The 12,460-nt window shown below is 46.2% G+C and overlaps 1 protein-coding gene across 3 annotated transcripts in view; it reads left to right on the top strand.

Annotated features, from left to right (window-relative positions):
• garem (GRB2 associated, regulator of MAPK1) overlaps positions 1 to 12,460 on the top strand; it is a 139,578-nt gene that overhangs the window by 86,871 nt on the left and 40,247 nt on the right. The window lies entirely within an intron of this gene.

Genomic DNA, 12,460 nt, shown 5'->3' with positions numbered 1-12,460 from the left:
AGTGAGTGGGCAAATACATGTCAGATGCAGTATAATGTGGATAAATGTGAGTTATCTACTTCAGAAGGAAATACAGAAAGGCAGAGTATTATTTAAATGGTGATAGATTGGGAAATGTTGATGTACAAAGGGACCTGGGTATCCTTGCACACCAGTCACTGAAAGCAAACATGCAGGTGCAGCAAGCAGTTTGGAAGGCCTGCTTGTTATGTTGGCCTTCATTGCAAGAGGATTTGAGTACAGGAGCAAGGATGTCTTACTGCAGTTATACAGGGCCTTGGTGAGACCACACCTGGAGTATTGTGTGCAGTTTTGGTCTCCTTACCTAAGAAAGGATATACTTGCCATGGAGAGAGTGCAGTGAAGGTTCACCAGACTGATTCCTGGGATGGCGGGACTGTGGTATGAGGAGAGATTGGGTCGACTCGGCCTGTATTCACTCGAGTTTAGAAAAATGAGAGGGGATCTCATTGAAATATATAAAATTCTGACAAGGCTAGACAGACTGGATGCAGGGAGAATGTTTCCCCTGGTTGGGGGGTCTTGAACGAGGGGTCACAGTCTCAGGATACAGGGTAAGACATTTAGGACTGTGATGAGAAATTTCTTCATTCAGAGGGTAGTGAACCTTTTGGAATTCTCTACCACAGAAGGATGTGGAGGCCAAGTCACTGAATATATTTAAGGAGGAGCTAGATAGATTTCTATACACAAAAGGCATCAAGGGATATGGGGAGAGAGTGGGAATATGGTATTGAGATAGAGGATCAGCCATGATCATATTGAATGGCGGAGCAGGCTCGAAGGGCCGAATGGCCTACTCCTCCTATTTTCTATGTTTCTGTGTTTCTATGAAGCATGAAATTACAGAGAGATGTTAATAGATTAAGTAAATGGGCAAAAATGTGGCAGATGGATTTCACTGAAGGCAAGTGTGAGGTCATCCATTTCGGGTGTAAAAAGAATAGATCAGAGTACTTTCTAAATGGTGAAAAGCTTGCAACACTGGGAGCCCAAAGAAAATTAGGGGCCTATGTACATAGATCATTAAAATGTCATGGACAGATGCAGAAAATATTGAAAAAGGCTAATGGAATGCTGGCCTTTATATCTGGAGGACTCGAACACAAGGGGGTAGAAGTTTTATGCTACAGCTATACAAGGCCCTGGTTAGACCATACCTGGAGTACTGTGTTCAGTTTTGAGGACCGCACCTTAGAAAGAATATATTGGCCTTTGAGGGATTGCAGCGTAGATTTACTAGAATTATACCAGGACTCCAAGGATTAAATTATGAGGAGAGATTACACAAAGTCGGGTTGTATACCTTGGAATTTAGAAGATTAAGGGGTGATTTGATCGAAGTTTTCAAGATATTAAGGGGAACTGATAGGGTAGATAGAGAGAAACTATTTCTGCTGGTTGGTGAGTCTAGGACTAGGGGACATAGCCTAAAAATTAGAGCCAGGACTTTCAGGAGTGAAGTTAGGAAACACTTCTACACACAAAGGGTGGTAGAAGTTTGGAACTCTCTTAGAATTATCATAGAAATTTATGGCACAGAAGGGGGCCATTCAGCCCATCGCCTGCAAACAGGAGTTGATGCTAGCTCAATTGTTGATTTTAGATCTGAGATTGATAGATGTGAGGCCAACAAAAATCTCTTAATACCTTTGATTAAGGCGGGTATATGGAGTTAGGTCACAGATCAGCCATGACCTCATTGAACGGCGGAGCAGGCTCGAAGGGCAAAATGACCTACTCCTGTTCCTATGTTCCCCTTGTACTTTAAAGGTGACCGTGGAAGGGGCAGGGTGGAGAGGTTTAAGGAGGCAATTGTTACTGGAGAAAAGGAGATTGGGATTATTTTTGCCCTCCAGGATGATCCTAAAGTAGAGGGTGGCTTTGGCAGAGGACAGTTAGGCCCAGTGGACCTTGATTTTTCCAGTCAGATCTGGCAATGGTTGATTATGCCAGTTGTGCACTAAGTATATTCAGGTTTGTATTCCTCGGACTTGTGGGAGCAAAGGTGAGGGCCGTATCGGGAACGACAGGGTTGGGAGACATTGAAGGTTTTACTGGGGACAAGAGCATTGAAGGTGGAGGTGAGGGAGTAGTTGTGCAAAGCATTTGGGAGTTTGAGAGTGCAAATGTAAGCCAAAATGGGGAGAGATTTTCCCAAGAGCGGATGCAGAGGGAAAAGATTGAAGCACCTGTAAAAAGTCCCAAATTACTATTAAACAACTGTGAAATTGGGTTTGAGTTGCTCCCAACAAGTCCTCCCTCAGCAATTTCAGCCTAATACTCTGGCGGAAATCATAGTGCATTTTAGTTATGGCATTGCCTCCCACAGTGATGCATAGACACCCCACATTTCCCACAGCAGTTTTACAAATGCTAGCATCCCATGTGGAGGGCAATATGATGGTTGGGAGGTGACCTGAGCTGTACCCATACCTCACACCTCACAGACCTAGGACACGCTGGACAGACATCCATAGTCTGTGTCAAGTACTGAGACCGAGGCCTTGAAAATGTATGGTATGCCTTCTACCCAACACAGAAAGTTTACTTTTTATTTCAACTCACACAAGTCATACTCCAGTCTGGACTGCTTTTACCTGAAACAGACTCACATTGCACTGCCAGTGTGATTACTATCTGCACTCACGCACTTGCCCCTCTTCATCAAACACTAAAGAACACGTTAGATCTTGATGCCTTAACAAACCCTATTCCGCAGCTATGATCTTTGTGTCTCAACCCTCCCTTCTAGATGATCCTGAACTCTCGGCCTCCATGTGCCGAGATGAAAGCCACAATATCTCCCCAGCAATGTTAGGTAAAACACAAAAGCAGATCTCAGGCCAGATAATAGCATATTATGCCAAAAAAAGACACGAGACACCAAATCCAGATCGATAACTGGATGAGAGTGTGGGCGTAACTAGCATTCTTGCATGGGAAGCTGCGCACAGAGAGCTTTATCTGATCCGGGATAGGGAATACCTCAACAATCTATGCTATATGGATGTTCTGCCATCCCAAGGCTATGCTATGAGACTTGGACAAGCCACAAAAATATACTGTGCATACTGATTGAGTAGAATCATTACATCAATCCAAACATCTAATGACCCCACTGAAATCAACAAAGAACTTGCCAGGACTACATCTCCCTCTACATCTGAAATGCAGGCCGCATATCAGAAAACCTCATACAGGAAAACTCGCAGGTGCTGGATGCTAGTATCAGGTAATTAGATTCAAAAAGCTGCATCACGCCTACAGGTTTGGCCACATTCTAGGATCACGTGGGATTCCCTGCAAGTTCTGCAAATCTCCTCTCTGAACTCCCCTATGCTGATCAAGCTATTCCACCACCTACTGGCATTGGGCACCCTCCCAGATTCCTTGAAATCAGCCACAATCACCCTAATACATAAAATATCAAGTACCTTGAGCCCCATATCCATCCTCAACTGTAATGATATATTATACCATTACATAATATCTATTATATGCCGGTGGAATTGAACATAAAAGGCTACTTTATGCAGATAGCATCTTCCTCTGTCCCAGAAACTTCCAGACCACCAAAGATCTCTGGCTACAAATTTAACCATTTCAAAATAGAGGGCACGATCCTTGCGTAGAATATCCTATCACAAGTACAAGAGTGCTATCTCTTTGCCTGGACGAAGAAAGCGCTTTGGGTACGTAGTGATGCCCAAATTTCCAAGATTTCACAAAAAAAAAGTTTCCTCCCATCTTCTGCGCATATCTGCTGACCGAAACAGGTGGAGGAATAGCTTGTCCATCTTGCTGCTGGAAGAGTAATCCCCATAATTATGAATGTGCTCCCCCATCTCCTTTACTTGTCCTAAATGTTGAGGGTGGTTAGAATGTTGATGATATAAACCGTGGTTGAAGCGGAGTTCATAAATTCTTTTGAAAAAGAATTAAATATTTGCTTGAAACACAAATACTAAAGGATATGAGGAATGAGCAGAAAAGTGGGATTAGACTAGGTGGCTAATGTGGAGACAAACACTTGCACAAACCTGATGGCCCAACTGGCCTGCTTCTGTGCTATAACTTTCTATGTGCCATGAATTATATATGCCTCTCAATGTCTATTCCTACAAGTCGTGTATAATCGCGACTATAGCATGTACTGTGTATCAAATCATTCATTACCTGAGAACATGAAAATTCATTGCCCAAAACAATAAATTTTGGGTGGGATGTTGCTTGTTTGTGAGGGTTCCTTGTTTTCTTTACATATAATTCTCATGGAACTGGTGAATAAATGGAGAAATTTGCTTATTTTTTTTAAAAAGGCAGATGCACAGTAAGCCCTGTAGTTTTCTGCCAATCCTTTGCTTCTAGATAATACAAAAGCAGAGGCACAGTGAGTTCTGTAGTTCTCCTGCACTCCCTGGATTTGAACAGTGAGTGGCTTTATACCATTATACACTGGGTACTGTGTTTAATGTGCTTACTTCCTGATTTCTTTGTCAATCTCTTGATTGGAAGCTCAAGATTAATGTTCTCTGTACAGCATTGACTTCACAGTTAATTCCTTGTGGTTCAAAGGATCAATTGTATTAAAGCAAATAATTCATGCACTATATATAAAGTAGTAGATAAATTTTGTTTCAAAAAGCAGGACTGTTCCAGGAAAATATTTATTTCTTGCTCCCCTTCCCCCATCAATTGAATCACTGTAGGTAGGTTTCCTTTGTTAGGGAGGGCTGAACTTATTCTATTGTTATATTTATGTGGCGAATGTTAGTGTAGTTTACATAGACTAGATTTTTGGAGAATGTCCAATTTGTACATGATTTTTCATACTAGGCCATGGTTTATGGAGCTTAGAACCTTGTTAATTGTTTTTTCTACATTAAAACACCATATAAATGCAAGCTGTTGTTGGATGGGAGGACCTTGAATTCTGTGGGTTGCTTTTGCATGGAAGTTCTCCAGGTTGCAGTTAACTCCGTCTGAGTCCTTCCGGGCTCATCTGCCTGTCCGGTCCAACTCTTCTCTCCACCCCTGTGCTCCCAGTGCATATCCACCATCTCAATGTTGTCATAATCCAGTCCCCCTTTAATTTACATACCCACAGTACTTCCGAGCCCCATCCCGTCACCTTTTGTTCTTGGGATGTAGGCAGTGCAGGCAAGGTCACGTTTGTTGCCCTGAGAAGGTGGTGGTGAGCTTTCTCCTTGAACTGCTGTAGTCCTTGTTGTGATGGGGCTCCCACAATGATGTTAGGTAGTGAATTCCAGAATTCTGACCTGGCGACAATGAAAGATGGTGATGTCTAAGTCAGGATGGTGTGCGAGTTGGAGGTGATGGTATTCCCACAATGTTGCTGCTCTTCTTGATGGTAAAGATTACAGGAGGCAGGTGCTATTTGGAAGTAACCTTGGTGAATTGCCACAGTATATCATGTAGATTGTACATACTGCAGCCACAGTGCACCAGTGATGGAGGAGGTGAATATAGAGTCGAGTGGCAGGGGCACCAATCAAGTCAACTGTTCCTGAATTGTGTTGAGCTACTTGAGCATTGTTGCAGCTGCACCCTTCCAGGTGAGTAGTGAGTATTCTATCACACTCCTGACTTGAATCTTTTAGATGGTGGAGAGGCTTTGTGGGGTCAGAAAGTGAGCCGTTTGTCAGAGTACCCAGCCTCTGTCCTGCTCTTCAACTAACACAATCAACTTTCTGTGACACTGGGTAAATAAATGTGTTGATGTGGCAAGTCCAGTTCAGCTTCTTGTCAGTGGTTGACCCTAAGGTGAGGGAACTCTAGTGCTATTAAAGGGAGGTCCCCTGGCTTTCTATTCAAGATATGGAGCAAATGTTACCTGCCACTTGTCAGCCCAATTCTAGACCTGGTTGTCGGTTGGCGGATACTGCTTCATTATCTCCCACTTGCAGCCATACCCAACTAATCCTACAGCCCAGCCTCTCTAGTGCTGAGTCTCTGATACTCCAAGCTTCTTCCCTGATTGCCGATAACCTCCTTAGTGTTCACAGTCTCCACATTTTCTCCATTGAATACTCTTGCACTCCCCCGAGTATTAATGGAAATTATATCCTTCTCCCATTGTTTCCAGTCCTCTCACCCTTCCCCATGAATGGTGCCAAAACCAGGTGCTCCCAAACCTTGATTCTTAATCGCCCTCTGAAATGGCCTAGCAAGCCACTCAGTTGTACAATCTTGCTTTTAAAAAAAAGTCATAAGACTAAAACCGGACGGACCACGTGGCATCGGACCACTAGGCACCAGACACGACAAAGGCAAACCAAGCCCAGTCGACCCTGCAAAGTCCTTCTCACTAACACCAGGGGACTTGTACCAAAATTGGGAGAGCTGTTCCACAGACTAGTCAAGCAACAGCCTGACCGAGCCATACTCATAGAATCATACCTTTCAGCCAACGTCCCAGACTCTTCCATCACCATCCCACCGGCAGGACAGACTGACCAGAGATGGCGGTACAGTGATATACAGTCAGGAGGGAGTGGCCCTGGGAGTCCTCAACATTGACTTCAGACCCCATGAAATCTCATGGCATCAGGTCAAACATGGGCAAGGAAACCTCCTGCTGATTACCACCTACCGTCCTCCCTCAGCTGATGAATCAGTCCTCCTCCATGTGGAGCCCCACTTGGAGGAAGCACTGAGGGTAGCAACGGCACAGAATGTAATCTGGGTGGGGAACTTCAATGTCCATCACCAAGAGTGGCTCGGTAGCACCACTACTGACCAAGCTGGCCGAGACCTGAAGGACATAGCTGCCAGACTGGGCCCATGGCAGGTGGTGAGCGAACCAACACGAGGGAAAAACTTACTTGACCTCGTCCTCACCAATCCTACCTGTTGTAAATGCACTTGTCCATGACAGTATTGGTAGGAGTGACCACCGCACAGTCCTCGTGGAGACGAAGTCCCGTCTTCACGCTGAGGACGCCATCCAACATCTGTGGCACTATCACCGTGCTAAATGGGATAGATTCAGAACAGATCTAACAGCACAAAACTGGGCATCCAAGAGGCGCTGTGGGCCATCAGCAGCAGCAGAATTGTATTCCAGCACGATCTGTATCCTCATGGCCCGGCATATTCCTCACTACTATTACCAACAAGCTAGGGAATCAACCCTGGATCAATGAGGAACGTAGAAAAGCATGCCAGGAGCAGCACCAGGTGTACCTAAAAATGAGGTGCCCACCTGGTGAAGCTACAACTCAGGACTACATGCATGCTAAACAGCGGAAGCAACATGCTACAGACAGAGCTAAGCGATTCCACAACTAACTGATCAGATCAAAGCTCTGCAGTCCAGCCACATCCAGTCGTGAATGGTGGTGGACAATTAAACAACTAACGGGAGGAGGACGCTCTGTAAACAACCCCATCCTCAATGATGGCGGAGTCCAGCACATGAGTGCAAAAGACAAGACTGAAGTGTTTGCAATCATCTTCAGCCAGAAGTGCTGAGTGGATCATCCATGTCGGCCTCCTCCCAATATCCCCACCATCACAGAAGCCAGTCTTCAGCCAATTCGATTTACTCCACGTGATATCAAGATATGGCTGAGTGCACTGGATACAGCAAAGGCTATGGGCTCCGACAACATCCCGGCTGTCGTGCTGAAGACTTGTGCTCCAGAACTAGCTGCGCCTCTAGCCAAGCTGTTCCAGTACAGTTACAACACTGGCATCTACCTGACAATGTGGAAAATTGCTCAGTTATGTCCTGTCCGCAAAAAGCAGGACAAATCCAATCCAGCCAATTACCGCCCCATCAGTCGACTCTCAATCAGCAGCAAAGTGATGGAAGGTGTCGTCGACAGTGCTATCAAGCGGCACTTACTCACCAATAACCTGCTCACCGATGCTCGGTTTGGGTTCCGCCAAGACCACTCGGCTCCAGACCTCATTACAGCCTTGGTCCAAACATGGACAAAAGAGCTGAATTCCAGAAGTGAGGTGAGGTGAGAGTGACTGCCCTTGACATCAAGGCATCATTTGACCGAGTGTGGCACCAAGGAGCCCTAGTAAAATTGAAATCCATGGGAATCAAGGGGAAAACTCTCCGGTGGCTGGAGTCATAGCTAACACAAAGGAAGATCTGATGTGGAGATGCCGGTGATGGACTGGGGTTGACAATTGTAAACAATTTTACAACACCAAGTTATAGTCCAGCAATTTTATTTTAAATTCACAAGCTTTCGGAGATTTTCTCCTTCCTCAGGCAAATGTTTCAAGAGCTCCTTGAAGCCTACGCATTTATACATATTGAACAATACATGGTGTTTACAGACTGCCCCTGCAACTGCCCGTTGCCAAGGCAATCACCGTGTTCAGACAGAGAGGTGTCACCTGCAGAACCCCCGAATACACATTCAACAAAAAAACAAACAGGGAAAAAAAACAGAGAAAAAAAAACACAGAGAAAGGCAGAAACATCCGGAAGGCAGAGAGAGCCAGCAAATGACCCATTATATTAAAAACAGATAACATTTGTTCGCTGGTGGGGTAACGTGTAGCGTGACATGAACCCAAGATCCCGGTTGAGGCCGTCCTCATGGGTGCGGAACTTGGCTATCAATTTCTGCTCGACGATTTTGCGTTGTCGTGTGTCTCGAAGGCCGCCTTGGAGTACGCTTACCCGAAGGTCGGTGGATGAATGTCCATGACTGCTGAAGTGTTCCCCGACTGGGAGGGAACCCTCCTGTTTGGCGATTGTTGCGCGGTGTCCGTTCATCCGTTGTCGCAGCGTCTGCATGGTCTCGCCAATGTACCATGCTCTGGGGCATCCTTTCCTGCAACGTATGAGGTAGACAACGTTGGCCGAGTCACAGGAGTATGAACCATGCACCTGGTGGGTGGTGTCATCTCGTGTGAGAACAGCGTCCACGACGCCACACAACCCTGCCACGGTAACCTCTGCAAGACATGCCAGATCATCGACACAGATACCACCATCACACGAGATGACACCACCCACCAGGTGCATGGTTCATACTCCTGTGACTCGGCCAACGTTGTCTACCTCATACGTTGCAGGAAAGGATGCCCCAGAGCATGGTACATTGGCGAGACCATGCAGACGCTGCGACAACGGATGAACGGACACCGCGCAACAATCGCCAAACAGGAGGGTTCCCTCCCAGTCGGGGAACACTTCAGCAGTCATGGACATTCATCCACCGACCTTCGGGTAAGCGTACTCCAAGGCGGCCTTCGAGACACACGACAACGCAAAATCGTCGAGCAGAAATTGATAGCCAAGTTCCGCACCCATGAGGACGGCCTCAACCGGGATCTTGGGTTCATGTCACGCTACACGTTACCCCACCAGCGAACAAATGTTATCTGTTTTTAATATAATGGGTCATTTGCTGGCTCTCTCTGCCTTCCGGATGTTTCTGCCTCTCTGTTTTTTTTTCTCTGTTTTTTTTCCCTGTTTGTTTTTTTGTTGAATGTGTATTCGGGGGTTCTGCAGGTGACACCTCTCTGTCTGAACACGGTGATTGCCTTGGCAACGGGCAGTTGCAGGGGCAGTCTGTAAACACCATGTATTGTTCAATATGTATAAATGCGTAGGCTTCAAGGAGCTCTTGAAACATTTGCCTGAGGAAGGAGAAAATCTCCGAAAGCTTGTGAATTTAAAATAAAATTGCTGGACTATAACTTGGTGTTGTAAAATTGTTTACAAAGGAAGATGGTAGTGGTTGTTGGAGGCCAATCATCTCAGCCCCAGGACATTGCTGCAGGAGTTCCTCAGGGCAGTGTCCTAGGCCCAACCATCTTCAGCTGCTTCATCAATGACCTTCCCTCCTTCATAAGGTCAGAAATGGGGATGTTCGCTGATGATTGCACAGTGTTCAGTTCCATTCGCAACCCCTCAGATAATGAATCAATCCGAGCCCGCATGCAACAAGACCTGGACAACATCCAGGCTTGGGCTGATAAGTGGCAAGTAACATTCGCGCCAGACAAGTGCCAGGCAATGACCATCTCCAACAAGAGAGAGTATAACCACCTCCCCTTGACGTTCACCAGGATTACCATCGCCGAATCCCCCGCCATCAACATCCTGGGGGTCACCATTGACCAGAAACTTAACTGGACCAGCCATATAAATACTGTGACTACAAGAGCAGGTCAGAGGCTGGGTATTCTGCAGCGAGTGACTCACCTCCTGACTCCCCAAAGCCTTTCCACCATCTACAAGGCACAAGTCAAGAGTGTGATGGAATACTGTCCACTTGCCTGGATGAGTGCAGCTCCAACAACACTCAAGAAGCTCGACACCATCCGGGACAAAGCAGCCTGCTTGATTGGCACCCCATCCACCACCCTAAACATTCACTCACTTCACCGGCGCACAGTGGCTGCAGTATGTACCATCCACAGGATGCACTGCAGCAACTCGCCAAGGCTTCTTCGACAGCACCTCCCAAACCCGCGACCCCCTACCACCTAGATGGACAAGGGCAGCAGGCACATGGGAACACCACCACCTGCACGTTCCCGTCCAAGTCACACACCATGCCGACTTGGAAATATATCGCCGTTCCTTCATTGTCGCTGGGTCAAAATCCTGGAACTGCCTTCCTAACAGCACTGTGGGAGATCCTTCACCACATGGATTGCAGCGGTTCAAGAAGCCGGCTCACCACCACCATGCAATTAGGGAAGGGCAATAAATGCTGCCCTCACCAGCAATGCCCACATCCCATGAACGAATTTTTAAAAAATCTTTCCATGCCAAGACTGCAGTCTCACCATATTTCCAATCCATATTGATCCCATACTTCATTACCTCATGATCATTCTCGGGTTCTGCTATTGCTAGCTCCCACCAATCACAACCTTGCTGCCACATTGCCTGGTCCCTCCTGCCTTTATACTCAGCCCCATCATCCCTCTCAACATCCCAGGTTACAGCAGCTCTTCCAGTAGCTCATGTTGCCTGTCATCTTTTTGAGCATTCTAGGCCTTAAAGGTAAATAATAGATATTGCACATATTGCTAAAGGAACGTGCGTGAGAAGCACATGGACACTGCATACATACAGAAGAGAGGGGAGGAGAGACACAAAGAATAAGACCGAAACAGTGAGAGAGTTAGTGGTAGATGCCACAATGAGAATGTTGTCTGATAAATATAAAGAGAGAGAAAATGGTGGAAGACACAGTGCCACACAGAAGAATTAGAGAATGGGAAAGAAGCAGGTGCAGTTGCAGTAAAGGTGTGCCAGGCATACCTTAAAATGAGGTACCAACCTAGTGAAGCTACAGCACATGATTACCTTCATGCTCAACACAGCACTGCCTTCATGCTAAACACCAAACGCAGCAGGCAGTAGACAGATTTGAGCAATCTCACAACAAACAGATCAGAGCAAAGCTCTGTCATATTTAGCCAACATTCTGGAAACTAACAGGTGGAAGAGGTTCCATGAAGATTTCTATCCTCAACTATGGTGGAATCTAACACACAAGTACAAGAGACGAGGCTAAAGTGTTTGCAAGTATTTTCAAATAAAGATGGGAAGGTAGCTGTTCTCAGTCTGCACTTAAGGTCTCCATTGTGTAATGAGAAGCGGCTAAATACGCTGTAAAGCTGTGGTGCCCGACAACATCCTGGCTGTAGTGCTGGAACTGCACAACAGAACTAGATTTCTTCTCTTACCGCCCCCCCCCCCCCCCCCCCGCCCAAAATCCATCCACCCATCCATCCAAACTGCTAAAGTGCAACAATAACAAGGCAGGGAGATGCCACTGTCAACAAAAAAACTGAATACATTTAACCAGGATGATTACCACCCTATCGCTATCCTCCCAGTCAGCAACAGCGTGATGGAAGGAGTCATCATTGGTGCCATTAAGTAGTTTCAAGGCTCGGTTTGGTTTCCATCAGAGCCACTCAGCTCCCAATCTAATCGCTGTTCCAGACTATAGCACGAGCAGGATGCCAGGGGAGAGATGAGATTAACTGCCCTCAACATCAAGGCAGCATTCAACCTAGTATGGCATCCAGAAGGCTTAGTAAAACAGGCCAGTGAGGGTTAAAGGGGAAACTCCTCCAGTGGCTGGAGCCATATTTGACACTAAGATGGTTGAGGTTGTCAGAGGCCAATCATTGCAACCCCTAGGGCATCATTGCAGGAGTTGCTCAGGGAAGCATCCTTGGCCCAGTCATCTTTCGCTGCTTCATCATAGATCATCTCTTCATCATAATGTCAGGAATGGGGTTATTCGCTGATGATTCCATTCACAGCTGCTCCTATGGTGAAGTAATCCATGCCAACCTTCAGCAGAACCTGGACAATATCCAGGTTTGGGCTGACATGGCAGGTAGCAATTGTGCAACATAAGTACTAGGCAATGAAAATCTCTCCATGATCTTCAGTGACACCATCATTGTC

The sequence above is a fragment of the Heptranchias perlo genome, chromosome 3, assembly GCF_035084215.1.
Source record: "Heptranchias perlo isolate sHepPer1 chromosome 3, sHepPer1.hap1, whole genome shotgun sequence".
In the NCBI taxonomy this organism is placed as follows: Eukaryota; Metazoa; Chordata; class Chondrichthyes; order Hexanchiformes; family Hexanchidae; genus Heptranchias; species Heptranchias perlo.
The sequence above is the reverse complement of the archived record's forward strand: the minus strand, read 5'-3'. Positions and strand labels throughout refer to the sequence as shown.